Source organism: Megalops cyprinoides, chromosome 6 (genome assembly GCF_013368585.1).
Source record: "Megalops cyprinoides isolate fMegCyp1 chromosome 6, fMegCyp1.pri, whole genome shotgun sequence".
NCBI lineage: Eukaryota > Metazoa > Chordata > Actinopteri > Elopiformes > Megalopidae > Megalops > Megalops cyprinoides.
In genome coordinates this window covers 36,089,457-36,113,541 of record NC_050588.1, presented here as the reverse complement: position 1 = coordinate 36,113,541, position 24,085 = coordinate 36,089,457, and the positions used below count along the sequence as shown (strand labels likewise).

At 40.7% G+C, this 24,085-nt stretch overlaps 1 protein-coding gene across 1 annotated transcript in view; it reads left to right on the top strand.

The window, feature by feature from the left end:
• Positions 1 to 24,085, top strand: part of dlgap4b (discs, large (Drosophila) homolog-associated protein 4b) — a 165,230-nt gene that overhangs the window by 26,474 nt on the left and 114,671 nt on the right. The window contains exon 2 of the mRNA XM_036530911.1: positions 20,197 to 20,260. The gene's annotated coding sequence lies outside the window, so the exon portion shown is untranslated. The remainder of the gene's footprint in view (positions 1 to 20,196; positions 20,261 to 24,085) is intronic.

Here is a 24,085-nt window from a genome sequence, read left to right as displayed (position 1 = left end):
GCTATACTTACAAATGTGCAGGTTTTAAAGGTTGAAATGCCCTATTCAATGCACATTTATTTCCATATTCATACACAGCAACAGGGAAGATAGCAAACTAGAGCAGAAATAAATAGGCATTTGCCTGACTCCTTATTTAATTATTATGTAATTCAAACAGACCTCAAGCTCCGACCTGCCATGTGTTTTAAAAGGAGCTTTCTTATGAAAGCTCGCGGCTGCTCGAACACGCTGCCTTTAACATGGGCGTATATGTGCTTGTGTTTGTCTTTTCTCGTGTTCCTGTTCAGCCAATTCGCACTGAATCATTGTATGCATTTCCAATACATGTTTTCTATAAGCCTTCAGTAATTCAGCTCATGTATGAGGAACAGCCTTTTTGAATTGCATCTCCAGTAGGAGCTTGAATTGGGTTTTTCGATTTAATATAATCACATACTTTCCCATTGATTGTACATAAACACATATCTAGTCCAAAGCTCAAGTGAAGGGTGCGAGGTGAATATGTTTTATTTAATAGCACAGAGAGCACCTCTGTACAAACCCTGTGAATAGATCATTCTGAGAAGCTATGCATTATCAAGCAAAAAAAAATTCTAATAATCACAACACAGACACCAGGACTTGCCAGAACAAACCCTTTATAAAAATCACAACACAGACACCAGGACACCAGAACAAACCCTTTATAAAAATCACAACACAGACACCAGGACACCAGAACAAACCCTTTATAGTGAGGAAAGCACATGGGAAAACTAATGGTCTTGGAGTAGCAGCGTGGAACAGTGCCCTTGGGCGAAGTATTTAACTGAAATTGCCAGTGTTTGTATCCAGCTGTGAAAATAGCTAATATGTAAGATGATGAACTATGCAAGTCACCCTGGATATGAGAATCTGCTAAGTGAATATAGCATCAACAGAAAGCCTGTTTTTTTTTTTTTCTATTCTAAAAGGGAACCGTTCTACATGCCAGCTATGTTCTCACCGCTGCAAGACTTTTATTTTACTATTGATGTCCATTGATCTGCAACCAGAATACGCTCTTCTCTTTGTCTTCCTACACTAGGTACTTGTCATTAGCTACCTCTGAAAAAATTCAAAACTTGTGTTCTCTCCTACTGAGCTGTCAGAAGAACCGTTACCCTGTAATTACAATCTGTCAGCAGACCATACACATCTGCCGGGCTCCGGACACTGGGGTCACTGTTCAACTTTCTGGTGCGGACTGAAAACCCACCTATTCGGACTATACCTTGGCTCCCCAAACGGGCAAAAGCCAGGTAGCAGGATGAGCCTTTGCTGTGGCAAAAAGCTTGAGGTTAAATTTTTTTGGCCTCAGCAGCTTCTGGTGGCACACACTTGGTGTTTTAGGACAGGACTTATGGCAATTTTCCCACAATAGCACTGTACCACAAGTATGGCAGTAATGATTCAGTATCTGTATATGCTTAACCCTACAGCTTTTGTAGGTTGCTCTGGATAAGAGTGTCTGCCTAATTAATACATTGCAATCACTGTAGTATACATTGATCACTCGTGTCTAATGTACTTATCAATTAGCAAAATAATACAAAAAGAAAAATGAAGAGTAGCTATGGTGAGTTTGGTTTATCAAAGACAGAGATGGTACAGGCAGCTCAAATGTTCCTTGTAAAGACATCTTCAATGTTTCTGTTGAAGAAGGCTGTTGCTCCATAAATGCATATTTTAGTCTTGTGCTTTTCACTCTCTTTATATGGATGCAAGAAGGCACATTCTTTTTTACGGTGTTACCATTGTCTTGCTATATCAGGAAAATCTCCTGGGAATGCATGCATTGTCTACAAAAAAAAAAAAAGCAAATTGTCTTCCACAAGCACTGAATACAGAACATTAGCATGTACTGCAGCAATTGTTCACAGTATTGTTTGTGTTATTTCAACCGTTCATCTTTCTGTCTCCTTGCAGTACCCCGTGTTTTTGGCTGGTTTATTTCTCCCCATGACTCACACCGTTGTTTGGTCTCCAAGTTGTGGTTTAATTGAATGTCATCCGATGTGCACTGCATAGCGTGCTCAGATCAGCCGGAGTGACAGTGTACACCATGTAGCTACCCAGAGAAGTGTCAGTATTACTTATGTTCCTTCCAGCAATTAAACCTAAAAGAGAGTTCAGAGATATGAGGAGAAGTGACAGCGAAGAGGCGTCAAAAATTTGTGGTTCGCGTGTCCTTTAATCACACATGTTTGGTGACACCCCAACTCCTGCCATGGTTGGTTTCAACTGCAACTTATATGACACAGATATTGTTGTCAGATCCACTACCTATTTAGTATGCACTTTTACAAACATTGCGTAGAAATTTCAGAGGACAGATGCCTGTTGAATGTTTAAAATGCATCAGAGGTGGATCTAGGAGAAAAAAAATAAATAAATTTGGTTGGACTATGTTGTATACATGCACTAGTATGACTGCTTTCTTCCTTGTTTCCAGTGATTCTGAAATTGTCTGAAATTTTCATACAATCAGTAGACCATGATCTGACAAGCTGATTTACTGCCACTACTTTTTCTACAACTAAATAACACAAATAGACAGGTATGGACTGCCAAAAAACAAAGAATTTACAAGGCTCCTAGTTTTTTTTTCAGCTTGTGTGTCTTTTATTATCAATTTATTATTTATTAGTCAGAAGTTATTATGTGTCCTGGACAAAGTCTGAATTGTATCTGGAAAAAAAAAGAATTATGTCTTATTTTTGTTATATTTGCCAACTGTCTGCAGTTGAATTCTATGTAGAATTATCTAATCTGTCAACCAGGGATCAAAGTAAAGTCAAACATGCTTGCAGGACAAAAAGAGATAAAAGAAGGGCTGTAATGTTCTATGCTCTCTGTATGTCACGACCGGAATGATTTTCTAAACAGCCTTTCCAAAACCAGCATCATTCCACAAAGCTACTTATACAACAACTGCTTATACTCCTCATATGCACTTTGAGACAGCTTTTTTTTTTTTTTTTAGTTCAGCTTGATACAGACTTTCTGGCCATCTCCTTTCATTGTTTACAAATGTTACATGTAAAGGCTGTTACTGTAAGAATCACTGAAAGCAGTGATCCACGAAAAAGCAATTCAGACGGTTCTCTTCTCTCTCAAGTAAACATGGATAATTTAACAGATGGGAAAGCAGCGTAAAATTTAATTTAAAAATCTCAGTAAAGAGCTTGACTTTGTATTGTCTGATAACTCTTGTGTTTATTTATTCTATATATATATATATCCCTGTGCCTCTCTCTCACTTGCCTTCCATCTCTATTGCCTCTGTTTTTTCTCTGCATATCCTAAATGAGACATTAAACCAGGGTAGATAATGTTAAGGCTGCTTTTGAAGAGCCCCCATGATGTTATATTAGGATTTTAATCATCCTTTTAGAGCATGTACTAAATTTTACTGACCGGGTGGGAATTAAGGGTGTTTTCTAAAGAAAAAAATCTGGAAAATAAAATCGGACTGGCTGTGCGTGTTAAAATTGTTCCCCGCTTTCCAATAAAGGAGGGGCTAGATGCTGCATGTTTTTTTTTCTTCCCCAAAAGCTCAGCTTGCTGAAAGCATTGAGCTGAGGGACGCGTGAGAGTGAATGTGGACTGGACTGATGATGGTGCAGTTATGGTGCTGTGTGTGAGGGAATCCCACTCCGAGATCCCAGTGCCAGCCCTCTCTCTGTCCGTCACGTTATTGCCTCCAACAGTGGCCGCTCTCGAGTCGGCCTCTGTCTCCATGACAATGGCTGGAGGCTCTGCTGTTCCACCAAGGTCACCCCTGTGTAGCAGAGACACCACGTCTCACTTTCCGCCCCACGAGGGGGGACATAAACATGTAAACACTGGATTATGTGCTGAACAGAGGACTTGTGTGCAGCAGTGTTGGCAGATCTCTAGAAAATGAACAGTTTGGCAGTATACTTACCATTCAAAGTCTTCAGGAAATTGCCGCACGTGGACTGAAACATGTGGACTGAGAAATTTTATTATTAAATGAACTGCTATAAATGTGTGTAAATGACGGTTTACAGTTTATGTGATGTATTTCACCTTCGGGCACTTTGCACACTGAGACGACATCATCCTCTAACAAGTGTTAGCAGTAGTATTGTTAGTAGTATATTATATTTAAAGCTTTGACACTTTACATATAATATAAAGAGAACGCTTGCTGTTCTCTGAGGTGCACGCATCTCAAGAGAGAGAGGTCAGGGAGGCCTTGAAAGTCAGGTGGTCATTGATAGATTCATGGCATTGTGGCTCCTGGAGACAGCTATAGGCCTGGGACCCTGATCGTGACATCAGGCTTAAGACCCTATAGGAGACATTCAGGTGCCCTCCAATAAACGCCAGTGTCAGGATGGCAGACCTGGCTTGTCAGCATTTGTAGCGATTTATCAGTAGCAGTTTAGTCTGGGGAAAAAAAAAAAATCAACAATTCAATGGGCATTAGTCAGAGTTGTTCAAATTCGGGGTGGTATGCCTTTTGGAAAGAAACTAATTTAGGCCCGGCACTTAGGGGTGCATTGCACCCCCAGTTGTTTCCTTATATCCCGATGTCTACATTTATGACTTTTTGTGCACCCCCATGGATTGCAGTTGCACCCCTCTGTATTTTCTCCTGGCACCGAGCCTGAACAAATTGTCAGTTTTGATATCTTTGCTCGCTTTACCACCTTGAAAGAAGCACTTAAATGCAAAGTTCAAGTATGGGCACTATTGAATGCCCAAATACAGAGCAATCTGTCTTGCTGGCTACCTTTGCGGTGCCAGTGGTAAATATTTGTGCTAGACAGAAATAGGTTTTGAGCGCCTTAGGCAGTGTTAATTATTTTTAACAGAGGTAATGATATATTTTTAGGGACCACAGCAGTTACTTTTGGGAGATTTAGATGATGTACTGTGCCTTTAAGAAAATATTCCCATAATTCTATTCCAAAACCGGCCAACATTGGCCAACACTGGCCCAGTGAGAGACAGTTTGTGTACCTTTCACAATACAGTACCTTTGGGATTATTTAATAGCTTGCATATTGTGTTTACAGGAAGCCCCTCTTACACAGAATGCAGTACAATGCTGGAATAGCACAGGTGTGAAATCAGAATCACGCTTCCATGAAGTGTTCCAGAATCTTGCTGAGTGTAGGTGGTTGGATGCCAGTACTTTACAGGCACTGCTATTATGTGAAAACCTATGCAGTTATGATGCAATTATGATGGCATCACATTCTGTAGCACTAACCATGCGCTTAACTAACAAAAAATATTGGCACGAGGGGTGAGGGTGATAGTTCACCCACGTAAACTCTTCAGATGAGTAACTTGAAATTCCTGCATTAAGGATTGAAAAGGTTTTTTTTTTTTTTTTTTTGTCCTGTGTCCAAAATTGTGCCTGGAATTTCCGCTTCCACATTAGGTGACAGTGTTTTGCTGTATATATGGACTTCTTATAGTGTTTGTATGTTTTGTTTTGTTTTTTTTTTTTTTTTTTCTTGGATGCTTGTCTGTGGGAACACATTGTTACGTTATTGAATCAAGTTTACAAACAAACATAAGCATAAAATTGTTGCTCTAAGCTCCTAACCAACATTTCATCCATATCTGCTGCTAACAAGTAAAATTGAATGGTTGCCATTATTATTGGTGTAATGGATTTGTGTGGGTGTCTTTTATCAGATGATGCTGAGACCATTATCAAGGCAGCACAGTGATTCGTTTGTGCTGTATTAGTCTGTGAGAAATCATTTTATTAAATACCTGATTGTTTCTTAACGATGCCAGCCAACATGTGAGTTAATGGCGTACTGTGTGCTGACATGATCGAGACTGAGACGGAAACGGATCAAAAGGAATAAACTTTCAAATACCCACAGAATCTCACAGAAACTCATGAGCTCTGAATCCTTAAGTCATATTTCCTCTGTGAAACGTCGAGAGGTTTACATTTACATTTATTTATTTAGCAGACGCTTTTATCCAAAGCGACTTACAAAAGTGCATACAGCAAGTATAGCGACAGTACGGGGACAGGATGTGTACAGTTCCACAATGAGACAGTTCTCAGCTGAGAGCAGCGTCTGCTTGAGGACACAGTACTATCAGATTTGAACAGTTACAGATTTGTACAGGTTTCCATGAAAGTGTTGGTCTGCCTTCCTGTGCTCCCTGCCAGCAACCACTGAAATGCAGAAAGCTCCTCAAGCATCTCCCATCTTTGTTCTGTCTGAAGCTGTAGTGTCAGTGTCAAGCTGTTTGGCTGTAAATGTAATGTTTTTCAATGCACAGACAGAGATGAAACCCCCCACCCCCCCCCACCCCACTGCCCCCCCACCCCCCCCCCACCCCATGGCCCATTTGCCACCTGAATGCAGGTGAATGCCATTGTGTTTTATCCGCTCGACTGACCAGTTCTGACCATTACCCCAGTATAATGATGACCCTATGACCTTCCTGCTGTCGGAATAGTCTCAGCATAACTCAGCTAACTAACTAATGTCAGCTTGGACAGTCTGCTTCTCTTTCAGATACTTTCCTGTCTCACACACAGACATGCACACACACACACACACACACACACCCCATCCCATCAGGTGTGTTGGGAGGAGCCCTGGGTATGGATCCTTCCCTCATGGCAGGATCCAAAAGTTCAGCTGAGGGAGGGGATCAGGTGGTGAGAGGATGGAAGGAGGCAGGAGAGATTAATCAGTCATCACCTGTGGTCCTGCAGCTCGACTGCTGAAGTGGGGGGGGGGGGGGTGTGGGGGGCGGGGGTGTTGGGGTGGATGGGGGTGTGCCCAAGTGCTTCAGAATCCCGGGGAATCCCTCGATGACCGAGAACCGCACAACTGCTGCAGCTGAGAGACATGTCACTGCAGCTGAATTGAGGGAAACTTTTACTTGCAACCGATGCAGCTGCCTTTCAATCACTGTCCAACACTCCAATACTTTTCTGTAGTGTCTTGCTTTGCATGTTGATCACTATAAAGTTAGCAAATTAGCCCTCATAGTCCCAGTTTAATTTTGTATTTTGTGCAACATGTAAAAATCAAAAGTTAGGGACTTGGAGTGAGTGCACATCCATCTTGGTCTTCCCATATTTTTATTCATGCATCTCACTTTCTGATCAGAACCTTGCCCCTCATTGTTTGAATATTGAGGCTAGAGACTCAAGGGTCAGCAGGATTTACATAGCCATCACTGTTAAAGCTTCAGTGTTGCCTCCAGACAAAAGCATCAGAATGCTGATCCGTTCCTCTCTTCCGTTGATTAATAAAATATTACCCCTTCAATGTAACCTCAAAAAGGGACCATGACCTTACATTATTCATATGCTGACTGGTTTGTATTAAAATGCCAAATGCAATTTTGAATGGGAAACATAGACATACAGTGTTAATTTTGAGTGTGCTACTGCTGTTGTAGCAGTAATTATGAGACAACATAATCACTGCAGATTATTTGTCGACGCAAGACAGCTTTGTCCAAAAAAATCTATGAAAATTGACACCTTTACTGATTACATAAGTACAACAGATATGTAAGTAATGTACACATTGTCACTAAGTATTTTGATGGCTTGCATAATCATATTGTAATGATACTGACGTTAATGTAACTGACACATAAGTAGCATGGTACATGTGTTGCTGAGTACTCAGGTGGCTTGCAATATGATGTAATTTACACAGAAAGTGCAACTGCTATGTAGTACATGTATGTATTGTTACAGGATTCTTAGCAAGCTGGTATAATTATCCATGCTGAACAGGAAACGTATAAGAATGGGTTAAGGTTCAAGTTGGAGTTAGGATCAGAACCAGATTCTGCATATCCGAAGAGGTTATTTTGTATTATGAAGCCCATTTTATCATATCACTCTATAACAATGTAGAGGAATCTAGACAGGGAGCAGGTATGTTTGCTGACTAGTAGAACATGATCAACAGAAATTATGTATGCCACCATTGTTAAACTCTCTGCCTTATCTTAACTTCATATGGAACTATATATGGAAATATATTTAAACAAGTTATAGAGATGGATATACAAATACACAGATACAGTACATCACAATGTCCCCCAACATCCTTGTGATGGAGGTAATGACTAACTGCAATTATCACATAAAAAGCTATTGACCGTGGCAGTCATCATATACCAGTAAATGCCAAGAAGGTGAAATAATATTACACAACATTGAAATCCATAAGAATCAAATAACTGATGTGTAGAATGAAGTATGTGTCAATTTTAAACCAAAATCAATGCCATATTTTCACTGCAACTCTTTGGATTTATTAAGAGATCAGACTTAAGCAGTATTAGCATTCATTTTTTACAGCTGTCTTGAACAGTGCCAGAGTCCCTTTTTTTATCAAATATAGCCCAGTAGGATCTACCTGAGCCCACAGCATCCAAGAACACCTTAAGAAAATTACCCTGCAGGACTATTTAAAATATTTACGTAATACACACTTATTTGATTAGAAAACACCCTCAACCAATGTAACCTACCCAGATTACATGTATGCAGACCAATTTTACATTAACGCAAACCAGGTTATCCACCTTTCAGAGCTAACCTTGTTGAAAGTAGATCTATGGATATTGGTAGTCTTTAGCTTCTGAAGTGAATGCTGCAGTGTCAGTTTCCATCTTGTACTGTTCCAGAGTACAAAACATTGTGAAATAGTATTTTGTAGAATACAATTTGATACATACAAATACAGAATCGTGCATGAGGCAGTTCTGTTCCACATCACAGGCATTCAAGAGCAAACAAAAAGACCTGCCGACATGGTATCTAATGATTCCAAATGAAAATGTCATCATATAGTTAGTGTTGTGTGGCCAATTCCTTGCTTATATTCCTTGTAGGGATGTGCATCCGATGCGATACCCATCTCAATTCATTAATGAATCCGATACATTAAAGATACATATGTAGCAACTACTAATGCGATACGATATGATTCACCCCTATTGCGGTGCAGTGCGATTCGACACAATTCGATTCAATACAATGCGATTCAACGCAATGCGATGCAATGCAAAAGAATATGATGCTATGCAATTCAATATAGAACAGATAGTTTGATTTTATTTCTTTGGTTCTTCTTAAGCAGACAGCAAATCATAAATTAACTGAAAAAGTGTCATTTTTACTTGAGAGCAGTGGAGATGAGAGAGCACGTTTGAGAAACAGTTTAGAGAGGAGGAATCAATCTAAATATAAAATTATTGGTCACAAATTATTGGTCACATTTCTAAATAATAAAGGCATAGGGCATCTACTAATAATTGTATATAAATAAATCAGATTTTACAGATGCAAAGATGTTAGAAATGATGCATCCCGAGTTCATCCCAAATTGTATCCGGTGCACACTTTTTTTAATGGGGGGCAATCGCACCGTGAACTTTCATGCCGGTGCACCGATGCGAATCGGTGAATCTTACCATCCCTAATTTCCTGATCATAGACATAGCTGGGCAGCAGTGTAGCATGGTGGTAAGCAGCAGGGCTTGAACCAGAAAGGTTGCTGGTTCCATTCCCCACTGGGGCACAGCTGCTGTACACGAAGGCAAGTTACTCAACCCACAACTGCCTCAGTAAATATCCAGCTGTATAAATGGATTAAACTGTAACCTATGTAAGTCGTTCTTGATAAGAACGTCTGCTAAATGACAATAATGTAATGTAATGGAGGTGATTAGCTGAACACGCCTATGTTACATAAAGGCAATTGGACCCGTGCAACATCTGTTCTCAGCCACTGCCCACGAGCAAGCAGTGTGACTCTCTCGAGGACCATACTTACCATGCTATTGATTTTGTGCGTACAATCAAGGGTGAGCTTTTCCTGCCCAGCATGCACAGAGCAGAATCTGAATGGGGCTCCTTTTATATGCAGGCTGCCTTCCGCAAGTCCATTCACTCTCAAATGCAGCCTAATGCTCATATATGCCACAGAATCCAAAGATGTGGGAGCAATCCATATCCCATTGAAATTTGAGTAGCATGTGTGAATACACTGCAAGTACCCTGCAGGTTAGAGGTCATTCTTTTCCCTAACCACTGCACCACAGAAACCTATGGTAAGCCAGTATGATTCTACAGTGAAATGGCTCAGGACCCAAAGGGTCTTGCTTAGTAGGCTCCTTTACTTAACATCACACAAATGACTACTGCCATAGTGGATGTCAGTTCTAGTAAGTTTATCATTACTAACTAAAAAGTTATTTCATTGCCTTATTGTGAAATAACTGAAAAACAGTGGTAATTTAGTTTCGTACCTTACACCCCAAAACCAACGCTAATAAAATCAGAACATCCTCTTCATTCTTATTCATTGTAAACTTAGGTAATTGTGATAATTGTAGCACCCTTAGTCAGTTAATATCAGTGTAATTTTGTGGACATATTTTGTCTTGACACAATGAGGCAGTGGAAATTTTGTCTTTTAGCATAGTGTCGTTATTCGTTTAAGGAGTAGACAAGAGAACAGGACAGCATTAATCAAAACAAAAATATTGATTGAATAAGTACATGGGGGCTATTATTAGTCCTACAGTATTATATTATATTATATTATATTATACATGCCTCTTGAGGAGTAGAAGGGTAGAAGGGATGTTCTAAGTCTAAGGTAAATCCAATGTATATAATAATAATAATAATAATGATGATGATGATGATGATGATGATGATGATGATGATAATAATAATAATTAAGTGACTGTGAGTAATGCCACAATTGTAAACAGTTTTGGAAGTGATATGAATGTCTGCACCCAGATTTCATTATCGGGTCAACTCCAACCATGTGGACGGGTCTCAGGTACAGTTCGGGGAAATCCTGAATTATTAGTAAGATGTGAAAACCAAAACATACTGTGGTATTTTAAAATAAACATCATACAGCTATTCCAAGCAGAAAGAAAAGCTTTCAGTTGCATATGATTTGATTTTAATGAAAGAACGATAATTATTTATAAAGGGAAGTGACCTCACTGCAAATGGGTGGCGGAGGGGATGACTCGGTTTGAATCCACGGAGATTGGAAGCAAAGCAAATCAAAGCAAATTATCCATTCATGTGCTTCATTTGCACAACCCAATAATAAAATCTCTCCAGTAGGGCTGAGGAGACGGGCACATCCCTCACATGCCCTGACTTCAGGTATTTATATCCATAAAGTTTTCCATAGTTTCAGCAGGTGAAAAGTCTGGTAATTGCAGATAACCATTTCTTATGCCGGTATTATAATCAGCACGGTCAAGTGGATTGAATGATATCAATTCTTCCAATACATCTTTTGGAGATACCTCAAGATTGGCCTCAAGATTTTACATAGCCAGACACGAGGATAAAAGCAGTATCTCCAGTATGACTTCTCCAGTTTTTATTGTTTCTGAGTCTCAAAAAAGTCTCCTTAAATTTTCCCTGGCGTACCTTAATTGACCTTGGTGCATTTACAAGTGAGAGCTATGTGTATGTTGTAAAATTTGGCCAGGCAAGAGTGCTACGTTTATAACTGCAGTCTTTTTTAACATTAATGGCACAAATCTGTGGTAACAAAAAGACATGAAACTGACGTTCAGCGTGGATGCTGCGTATGTCCACGTGCCATCGGTGCAGAGTTCCAACAGGGCCTTTCCTGTGAGATCGGCCTCGCCTCAGCAGGCAGAGCCTGGTGGTAGAGGAAGAGGAAGTGGAGCCGGAGCCTCGCAGCTGCCCTGCTGGACCTGGACACTGTTTAATAATGGAGGAGGCCGAGTCCTCCCTGGGGGCCAGATCTCCGGCTCACCACAACACTCCCGTTCCCGCCCGTGTCACTCCAGTTAAGCGTGCGCAGTTCAGATAGGAGTAGTGCCGCCCCGAGCAGGAAGTTTGAGAGCTGACCACTGGCTGCAGTTCAGCGTGGCTTTGACAGTGATTCTCACCGCAGGCCATGGGACGCATGGTCCACCCCCCCCCCACGTGTACATGAGTGCTACTCTCTATTAAGTTCTCATGCGCTTCTGGGACCATCAGCGTCAAGCACTCACATGCTCCTCGAGAACCCTACCCCCGGGTCACGTCTCTCTCTCTCTCTCCCTCTCTCCTTGTCTGCCTGCAACAGTAAATGACCAGCCCTCCCCTGTGATTGAAGACAGGCCTAACACGCCCTGTGGTGTCTGACACTAAAGCCACGTGGCTGTGCGACCACGTTTCTATGTGGCCGTCTTCCAACGCAGACCAAAGCCCCACCTCTTCAGACTGTATCTCGGTTCCACCTCAGTGCCTACCCGCTAACACCTAACCACCTACTTGTATTACTTGCAGTTTATTTTACATGTAGTATCGCAATGTGTTTTGGATTCTGTGATCTAATGACTGTGATGTATGGTGGTATACTTGGCTTCCTTTGTCTAGTCAAGCTGCACAAGTTAACTTGTGGTATGACTTGTATAGTATTGTGCTCACACTCACTGGTCTGGGAGTGTTGTTTGCCTGGTCTGACGCTGTTGCTCATTCAATTTGAATGGATTCACTTACATTCTGTTGTGCTGGAAGTCGCTCTGGATAAGAACGTCTGCCAAATGAATGTAATGTAATGTAATGATGTACGCAGACAAAGCTCAGCCAGGCTTATGTTCCCCTATGGGATGGTGGTGGAGGTGCTCATACACACAACCTGCAGTCCGATGGCAGGTTGTGTGTATGAGCTTTTTACAAACACCCGTTTGGAAAAAGGGGGCATTTTAGGACTGCTGCTGTTGCACTGCAGGGCAGCCAGAGAGGCCTACAGGGAGTAATTCCAGGGGTGAAATGTACAGCCTTATACTATGGTTCATGGGTGGATTATGGCAGACAAAAAGCACAGAGGATGAGAGGGTTAATGGAGGTTAAAGTGAGGTCTGTACAATTCCTCTGCAGACCTTCAGATACGTAATAAGATAGATCTGAGAAATGGGGCACGTTGTTTTCAGAGGCACCCTGAATGGTGCCATAAGAAATATCCAAGGAAATATTTATAGCTCAGCCTTCTAAGGCCTGTTGACTTCAGTGCTTGGTGCATCAAACAAAATGTATATCCTGGGGGTCATTTTCAGATGATTTTTCAGGAAAAATGGAAGTGAATTTCTAAATAATAAATATTTAATAAATGTTTAATACCTGTAAGATAAACAGGTATGTTTTCTGAAAACACCCCTAGGTGTTACATATTAATAACATTGTGAATACATATTAATCACATCCACTGTGCAGTTTATTTCCACCTCATTTTTCATACTTTCCCATGCATTGTCATTTTCTATATTCTAAGATTAAATGTTGTCGCTTTTGTACACAGTTTGAAACACAGTTTTCTTTTTGATGCGAGTGTTAGAGCTGCCCTCTCTTCACTGCATTCCCTGGGTACTTACAGCAATTTTCAGAATGTCATGCTGACAGTGTTCTGAAGAACAGGTAATTGTCTCATTCTTGCTGGTTTTGAAGGGTCATAGGCAAGCGATAGTTACTGCAAGTGTTTTTGCTCTGATCCGTATGATAATATACAGATTCTTCTGTGACACCAGACATTTTTAAAAGCACAGCTCCTTTTTTCATGAATTTTATTGCCACACAGTTGCATCTGCGGGTATACCAAAAGAAGTCACAAAGAACCTTGTCTGACATAAATACGCGTTGTGGAGAGTAGTTTTCCCTTCTCTGTAGTTCTTGTCTCTCTAGTGAAATATCAAGGCCCCCCTCTGATACAGACCGAGTCTCGGTCGCGAGTGGCTGTTTATTGTATCAGTAAACCTCCCTTTGTGTCCTTCAGGCGTTTCTGCTCAATTTCTTTTTTGAGGCCTATTCAGAAAAAAAAGAGGAAAAAAAACGTCCTGGGAGAGAATTGATTACACCGGCACTTGTTGGCTGTGTCACCAGACGTTCTTTCATCTCTCGCAGGCGGCCGCGATTGCAGGTGTGCCCGCCAGCAGGCCTGGGGGGTGTGGATCGGCATGACTCAGCCTGTCGCTGTGTTCCCAGGGTCCTTCAGGGCCTGGCCGGTCTGGCGCTGAGGCCACCAGGCCAGGCGTAAGCACATCGGAAGCACACATCCTTTTACGCCACCTAGGTGACGCCTTCTGAAAATCAATGGGTTGACTGTGCTTGGCCGGCATGCTGAGAAAAGGAGTTGTTGTTTTTTTTTTATTTTGTTTCTGTTGAAAGAGAAGATCTTGAGCTTACGGATGGATGAAGAAAATCACATTTTGAATTATTTAAAGACTACTGGATGGAGCGCTTTAACAGGATGACGACGGAGACCTTTAACATTGGCACAGAGAGAGAGCGAGCAGGCACAGCTGTGTTGTGAAATTTTTTTTTTTTTTTTTTTGGAGGGGAATGAGCTTATCTCTGAGTGGATTGGAACTTTTCTTGCTGTGGGTCCTGAGACTCCTTTGAGATACAGACAAATTAAATTAACTTCAAATGGCCTCATCTGGAGTTGCTCTCCAACCTCGGGCTCTCTGCATGGGTGCAGTTGAGTCCAACTGTGCCTGAACTATTTTCAACTGGATGTAAATGTCATTAGGCCTCAAATTTCCATATTCCGTGAAACCAGGCCAGGTGTTCCTCTTCCTACATGGCTACAGTAAATGTCAGTATATGGACATAGTGGCAGCTGTCTCTCAGTGCTTGTCTCCAAATGAATCATAGCAGATAGTGCCAAAATAACCATGAGAAAGAAAAGACACAAAAACCCATGCTGAGAAAAAACATTCTTATGTAAGAAAGTGTTTCACAAGACAATGTAGGTAATGAGTAGGTAATTTCAGCTTTATAATTGCATATTGAATACTATGTAATTTCTATATGTATAGATGTAGAACAGTTAATAATTTGGAAAAGAAAGTTGCGGTTCATTTCAATTAGAATAATCCCACCCCCTGCTTAAATTGACCCTAATTCTAACCGTTTACTTAAATTCAGAAGTATCTGCTTATTCAATTACAGGGTACCAACATTGGTATTTTTCAAATTTAATGTACAGTAATGGAAACATAGTGAGCATGAGTAAAAACAGTATTTAGATATAAAAATTAATATTCTGTTCTAAGATGTTCTTGTTTTGTATGTTCTTGCTCTGAGAAAGAATATGTAATTTATGCAAAATTTTCACAGATAAAAGTATTCAGGAGAAAAGGCTGACTATCTCTGGTGCCATATTCTGATTAACAGAAGAAAAGAGAGCCATTCCAGGAAATGAACTCTTTTAATAATTGGCCTACTTTTGGCTTAATACCTTAACACCTTATGCATTCATCTTAAATACTGTATTAATATGACACATTTAAAGACCATTTAAGTTTTATGAGATACATAATTTCCTAATGAACTCATTGTCTGGCAGTCGAATATGATTATGTGCAGTGCATTATGGGAATTGTTACCATTGTCATCATTATTGATTGTTACATTATATTACGTTACATTATTGTCATTGAGCAGGCACTATTATCCAGAGTGACTTACACAGGTTACAGTTTTACATGTTATCCATTTAAGCAGCTGTATTTTTACTGATGCAGTTCTAGGATACCTTGCCCAAGGGTACAGCAGCAGTGCCCCAAAGGGGAATTGAACCAGCAACCTTTTAGTTACGAGCTCTGCTCTTTACCACTATACTACACTGCCACCCCTGTTAGTGGTGGTTAAGGGAGAAAGGGAGACATTATATTAACTTCGATGGCTCATCATATATGCAACATTAAGTGAGAGAGGAAACTGAACAGTATGCGTACAAATGGGCAAACCCTGTATGTTGCAACCGTGCCATGAAGACCTGTCCTGGAGATTCTTATATAAAGTCCCTTTATTCTTCTCTCTTTTCTTCTGTGCAGCTTTCTGGAAACAAAAGTGAAGACAAAATAGGGTTTGCCTAATCGTATTTACCACTGAGTTTTAATGGTGCTGCCTGTGGTTTCTGGGAGTTTTATTGAGTGTGAGAGGCTTATGAACAGTAAATGAAATCCTATTGTAAAGGTGTTTATTGGACATTAATATGAAAGCCAGGCAGGTGTAGCTGTGTTGCTTAGCAGCCACTTTAATATCATTCCATCTTCTCATCCCCCTCTCTGTACCAACATAAAAAAGAACTGATTCTTGTTTGAAATTGTTGACAAGTTGTCCTACTGTTTTTCATGAGAAACCCAAACTTTCATCCCTGAAATAGCAAAAAGAAATGAATGCATAACGTGAGATAAGTAGAAATAAAATTAAGAGAGATGACTACCAGTAATGATGACTCAATCTCAAAAAGTATACATATCCTAGAAAAAAAAAATCAGCATCAGTTTAGGAAAATTAAAATTATTTAAAAATTGAATTCTTCACTAAACCATGACCTCCTAGAATAAGATTTTATAGAATAAGGATTTTTAATCCACTCTCCTTATGCATTCGACCAACCACACATCATATACTCTACAAATGTTCCCTCCTGTTGCTTTTGTGGTCAATGCAACATTATTTTTTCTATGAGTGAGCTAGCACCAGTAATACTTTATTTCTCACCACTAGCTATCAGTTTTAGCTGGCTAAAAGGCTGACCCTGTTGGCTAAAAATGCAAGTGAGTTCATTTGTGGCTCCTTAATTTATGGAATGACCCTTCTGTGTACATTCTGAGCCTCTGGTAGCTGGGAGGCTTCCACCCAAATATACACACTAGACAGCTGTGTTTAAATCATTGGCACAGATACCATTAAGTGAGATTTGCATAACATTACAGTCAAAAAAAGTTTTTTAGCCTGTTGTATTTTAGTTTTTGTTATTTTGTAGACAGTTGACATTGCAAAATACTGTGTTTTGAATTAAAGCTGTTTCACTGCAAGATTAAGCCTACATTTTAGGCTTGTTGTGAGAATCTAGCCGTTGAAATGTTAATAGGAAATAGAAGGCCCTGAAGTAAAAAAAAAAAAAAAATTCCCCACATCAGAGCGTGAACAGATGCCAAGGGCAGTGAGGCACAATGCCCACATAATATGTACTGCTAAATCAGTTAATTTCATCTGTCATTTGTAGCATTGTATGACTATGACTGAAGTGCAAGGAATGATGTAAAAATGCATATATTACCACATAAGTCTTTTTAAAAACCCTGCATTGACATTCTATGACATGCATGCTTCTACTTTTCATATGAGAACTACTCCATTTACCCATCCCTTGTCTTTTTGGTTTAGTTCCTGTTCATATCATCTCTTTTTGCTAATATGCCCATGTTGAAGGGACACCAATCGCAATGCTCTATACAGCACTAACTCCAGTTTATACACAATATACCTGGTTAACAATAGCTTAGCACCAGAGGTGGGGTTAAAATGAAAGTTAAAAAAAAAGTACGAATAACACTGAATTATGCATAGATGTTAATCTGTTAATACCCTGTGTACAAAGCAAACAGACACATTCCCCCAGTGTTTACATTGCACCGGCAGCACATGAGGCTTTCCATGACCTTGTTCTGAGGTCTGTGTTGGCCATTACCCCAGTTTAACCGTGATGACAATGCCAACTGTTTTGCTTTCAGTGTTGTTAATTGACTTTCTTTATGTTACGTTTAGCAGTGTGATATGAGACTACTGTGGCATCTACGTGAGTATTAAGAGTACATGCCTGAATAGAGGGCTTTTGTATTTCAGATTTCGTTTTATTTGTTGTATTCACAGCTCACAGATAACACATTAGCATAGAGGAAAGCATCCAGACATTGTGTACAGGACACTTCACCCACCCAACTGCATATGTGACAAGATTATATACATCAGTGCATTAACTGTTCAGTAGATTTACTACAGTTGTTGCAGAGCTTTTCTTAAAATAGACTTCCCTACATCAGGGCAGCTGTACTGTTGCTTTGCGGATAGTCCTTCAAAACAGTTATGCAATGGATGGTTCATGTCATTAATGATAATATTGCCTTCCTCCATTCAGCACATTCACTCAAAACAGAAAAATGTGTAATTTGTATGCCAGTGACTTTGGACAGCATATTGGAAATGTTAAACTGCTTATTAAGCATATTTTACAGAACTGCAGCAGAGGTTCAATAATGGTATGATACAATGGTAGTAAGTTTGGATTCAACATGGAAGGAGCACAGTTTGCAGATCACTTACTGCAACTGTTGTGACCATTTCTGAATGTCTGCAATGTGCTGGTCGAATGTTACTTTGTCTTTTCCATTTATGATTTGAGGACAGTCGAGTACAGCTTTTGCTCCAAAGTCAAAGAGAATCTCCTTGATATTTGTCATTGTACATGAAGTTGTAGGAAACAACAGCTCCACTCTCAGAAGTGAGACACTGACTTTGGGTGGCTGGTAAAGGAGTTTGTATTGCTAAAGAGAGAATTTTAACAAAAGGTTATGGCAGGATCTGGGCTTTGACAGTCATTTGTTTGTAGAATGTACCGCAAGGGGGTTGAGGACACAGCCCTGGGGCACATCAGTGCTGGTGATGGCAGTTGGAGACCAGGTGTTCATGAATTTAATACATTGTGGTCTCTCATTTAGAAAGTGGAACACCAATGTTGTGAGATCTGAAGAAATATTGAAAAGTTGCAGTTTCAAGATAATAGCGTGTCATTGAAAACCACGAACAAGCCTCCATGTGTCATGGCCAGGAATGTCCAGGAGCTGTAGGGGTTTGTGGAGGAGACTGAATACAGCGTCTGTAGAAGTTTATCACACAGTCCATGTAGAAGTTAATGCAGTCTGACACAACCAAAACATCTTCATTTTAGCCATTTCAAATGCGCTCTGCCTCATGCAGGCCAGGCTGCCTTGAAGTTGTATAATGGAATCCTTAGACCGTTGTTTGGTTTGTATGTTGGTAGGCATAACCTTTTTCAGCTGTTGCCTATATATCAGAGCCAGAATGATATTGTGATCCGTGATACACAGCGGTGAGTGAGAGACAGCCATGTAAGTAGCCTTGATATTTATCAATATATTGGTGAAAAATAGGCAAAATATTGTCCAACCTACAACTGTTTAAAAGGGCCCATTATGAATGTAATGTAGTATAATGTAATTCCAGGCATAATCTGAGTTGAAGAGTGCATTAGTCGATTACTAAATTACAGTCCATAAGCTTTGACATCCAGGGCATATTGAATGGCTGTATATTCTCTTATAAACATTCAGGTGCTGTATGCTACAGCTATTTTGTACATTTAGTGATTAACCATATTTGCTGTAGGATTTTTGCAAAAGGAGATACATTGTATGGTCTGGCATTAATATACAAATATTTTATACAAATATAAAATATCTGTCAGTATATGGTAAAAAAAAATCTAAAATTCATATTTTAAAGTAAATGGAAAATGTCAAGTATTACTTCTTTCACACAGCGCAAGGAAACCATTGAATCTGGTGAGTATGGCCAGTCAGTGGGCAGAGTAAATCTTGTTTGAGAATTGAGATGTGGAGGTAAAACAAGAACTGGAGATAAAATGACTCAAACATTACCCTCCATAAACTTTCCACAGACAGATTCCGCTGAGCTATTTTATAACACGATTAGTTCTAGCTCATTATCACAGAGAATAATGCATGTTCTGATCCACAAGTGATATTTGAAGTAGTGAAATGGTATGATTTTATTTAATGAACACATTTTAACAGAGGTGAATGTGGAAAAACAAGTGGTTTCTTGCAGAATTCTGATTGCTAATTTCAGGGGACTTTTCAGTGCCTTATGAGAACCTTCTAATAAAGCAACTGAGGATGACCGTGATTCTGGAAGCAAAATCAATGTTCAGAAGTGTATCCCTTGATAACCAGATGAAGACTTTGATAGTGCAGTTTCAAGTGAGCAGCAATTTAAACAGAAATCAAAGTATATTCTTTTAATTAATTTTTTTACTGAGTCAGAAGTGTGTGAGTGCTTTGCATCACTGAAGAACTCTATCAAACCTCATGTGAGTCATCACTCTTTCAAGACAAAGTCAAAATTACAGGATGTACTGTAGAACATAGACTCCATTACAGATACCGCCTGTGTTCTTGACTCCGGTGACACAGAACCTTATGAGTGCGTGTGTGTGTAAATACATGTGCAAGTTTGTATGAGACCCGTGTCATTTCGAGTGGAGCGAAGACGCTAATCTCCCTCATTTCTCATTGCAGGGTCGTTTCTGGGATTACTTCCTGGTTCCTGCGGAGAGGATTATCCCATCCATGCGGCAGTAAGGTGCGTGCGCCCGTCCTCCTCGTCCTCCTCGTTCTCCCCTCGCTGCAACGCGGCCTTGGCTGCTGATGGCACCCTGACCTTGCGCTTGTCTTTGCTCTGCCTCTTCGGGGCCTTGGATCCCATCGGTTCCTGATATAGCCCGCCGCGGTAAAGGATACCGAAACCTCAGAGCACGAGACACACGCCCCCCCCGGCCCGCCGCGGCTGGATTTATTGCAAGGGGCCGCTTGACCCGGGATTTACTTTGCGGTTGGTGCCTGTGAGCGGTGTCCTTGCGTAGGTTAAGATTTTATAGGTGTGATGGAGTGCCATCTTCGTTCCAAGCGATGAATAGGGCTGGGGTTGGGGGGGGGGGGGGGGTGGGTTACCACAGCTTGTTGTGTCAGGTGCCCCGTGGCCTCAGCGTTTCGGCAATAGAACTAGAGGGAGCTGAAAACCTTGACTGGGACTTCATTGTCAGAAAGATTGAAAGATGCGCTGATTAATTGTTATAACGCTGCAGAGGATTTGGGCACTTTGAGCCCGTAAGGCGTAGGGAGCACCTCTTAGTCCACGGTCATATGGTCGACCTGCAGAACACCTAGTAGAGCAAGTTGTCATGGATCTCAAGAGGGTAATAGCACCATCTACCTGCTTTGGCAACTGAGTGATGAATTTAATACAACATTTAAAAAAACTATTACTTCAATACCCAGACCCCGCAACCACCACCCCACATGAAAAAATCTCCCGGTCAGTCACCAATGTCACTCTCATTAAGGGCTGTGCTTAGGCACTATTTGGCTCTAGGTACTGCACATAAACCTGCTCATGACATTGACAGGATACTGAACTTTGCTTACACTGTCAAAGACAGCAGTCAGAGGAGTGCGGGACAAATTTCATTGGATTAAAAAAGAAAAGGCTTCTAAATCTTCCCTACAGGATTAGGATAAATCCCACTGTGTGATACAATCTGCAGTAGACACAAACAGGATAATTGAGATCTTATAATATAGCATGCAAATCCTATAGGATTTGATTGACAAAGGCATGGGCTCATTTGCCCAAAGTCTTTCAAACATCATTACCCACAGTGAAAATGCTGCAAACGAAAAGGTTTATTTAGATTTATGACAGGGAATAAAATGCTTAAATGGCTGCTTTAAAAAAAGAGGCCAGGATTACATGTTCACAATCCTTGCCCACTAGATCAGTTTAAACAACCAAAAATAGTGCTGTGGTGTTAGCTACTCTTTAATTGCTACCAGCAAGATATGGCATCTAATCCTTAGAGAGCGTGACTACTGAGAATGATAAACACTCTTGCAGCCATTGCATGTGTAATTATTTGCTCTGTTGAGTTCCCTAACCAGATACGTACACGAAACGCGGACCCCTTTTGAGCCGGCAATGATTGCAGCGAAAAACGTTTTTATTAGTAAAGCTGGAAGGCAGCCAAGCATCCAGTTTTATCATTGGTGGAACAGCGTGCAGTCAAGATGCAGTGTAGGTGTGGGACTGGCTCCGTCTGGGCTGGCCTAGCGCATGCTTACCACCTAACAACCCCCCGCAGCGCGGTGCCGGATCACACACAGCAGATCATACGCTGCTCGTCAGTCGATCCAGACACCCCAAAGGATTGGTCCTTCTGCTGTTGTCTCCGATTGCCCTACAGAAGAGAGAGTCCTTGCTTAGGGCCCATCTTATAGTACTGTTCTTATAGCACAGATGAGGTCAAAGTCAAGGTGAAGGACGCCTAGAGCTGTTCTCCAGCAACAGCGACAACAGAGGAAAGGTGGGGATGTTTGGTTGGTTAAGCATGCGCAAATCAGCTGGTACTTGCTCTCCTTCTTGGGGTGTAGTTTGCCAACACAATTTTCCTTTGAACGTGCAGATCTCAAACTCTTCCTTTCATGTGTGCTACATGAAAATAGACAGCTTCAGCAGGGCTCTCGCTGCCTGTCAGCGTTGAAAAATCATGAATGGAAAGGGAAGACCATGTGGCTTCCAGATTTTTGTTTTGATTCTCTCTCTCTCTCTCTATCTCTCTCTCTCTCCAGCTGCTTTCATTCATCACTGGAAATGTGCTTATGCTAATTCTAATAGTGTGTAGGATCCCCATTTATGTATGGAATGAACATCCATCATTAGCCTTCTCTGGAGTAAATGCGGCCATTTGCAATCAGGGACCCACTTCAGCTGCAGTGCCATAAGTCATCATCCTCCAGCCAGTGGCAGGTCTCTGTCCCCGTTAGGAGGACTGAATGACCTTAATGCAGCTCAGAAGCATGCAGGCAGAGAGGAAGACCTCATTACAGGAGCGGCATATTCTCTGGAAAGAAGAGTTCCTCTTTGCAGACTCTTCCACAGCCCATCCGCATGCCAGCCTGCTCTGTTCACACACATGCAGAGTGTTCATTCTGTTTCATTAGATGTCCTATCTTAGCTTCATTTCTTCAGCAACAGCTACATTTTCTTCAAAATTGTCTTTATTTTTTGCTTTGTTTGTTTCAGGAGGGTTCCTTGTCAGTAATCTATAGTGCAGAAAAGGAGACAAGCAAAGGCTGCCTAAAGGTTATGACAGATAGGGCACCTTACAAATGCCCTCGGCGCCAGGGCTGTTTGCACTGAAATGTTTTCTCACGTGACATTTCCTCTGGTGGATGCGTGCTGGAGGGAAGCTAATGAAAAAGGTTCAGTGCTGCTGTTACATTGGGGGGTCGGGTCGCATGTCCTGTAGCAGTAACGTTGAAGTTGCTGCTTTCTGTGTCAGAAAAGCTTGTATAATTTGCATTTGCAAAACGAGGACGATTCTGACACGTCACTGTGTTACTGTTTGAGTTTCTGTCTTTCCCACATACCACATTGCTACGCTATTTACCGCAAAGCTGTGTGGGATTGCTCTCCTGCGATGTTCTGGTTGGTGCACTCCTTTTATAATTTAAAATATATTTGTGTCACTCTGAATACTTGCTGATTTTGTTAGTTTTATCATCTATGATAGCAAATTCAATAGTGCCCATAAATCATCTCTTTATAAATGTTTATGTATTGCTAAACAACAAAACCTTCATGTCTGTCAAGTTTAGCATCACAATAAATATTCATGCGCATGTCCCACAGTGTATTGTATAACCAGCCTTCATAGTGGTGGCCGTGCATTTGATGGATTGTTTGCTGAATATAATTTGGATAATATATGCTCCACTTACATATATTTCCATTTGAAAAATCATGACTATATAATATATTTGTCATGTTATGCTGTTTCGCATGTTGTCTTTGAAAAACCATAAATACAACATTTGAAGGATATGCTTTTTCCGTAAATTCAATTTTGAATCTTCACAAATGATTCAAAAATCATTTGTGAAGATATTCTTCAATTTGTTGTGAGCGACGTCACCATAATGTGTTTGATGTCTGAAATTGCTATTTTCTCCTGCAAATAAATGCGCTTGGGTGGCTGTGCAGTTACGTTCAAAGCGGAAATGCTGAATTTGCAACTATGCTGCTTCATGCTTCATCCGTGCGCACATTCAAAATACATCAGATCCCCAGGCAGAATCGGTTAATCTCTACAGCAACCAGTGTCACGGTGTCCCATCAAGCCGAGGGAAATTGTACATTCATAGTAGCAGTGGCTCAGCAGACAGCTCTGCGGACGAGAAAATTGGAATCCTTGCATTATTTAACGCTCGTAGAAAAAATGGTATTCACCACTTTCTGTTTGAGCGCTGTGTATTTTTCCAACTGAGCATCCCATTTGATATACAAGCAGCGATAGCTGTGTTTTAGTACTTTCCGTTAATTTTGATTTCATCAGGAATGATCGTTTGTAAG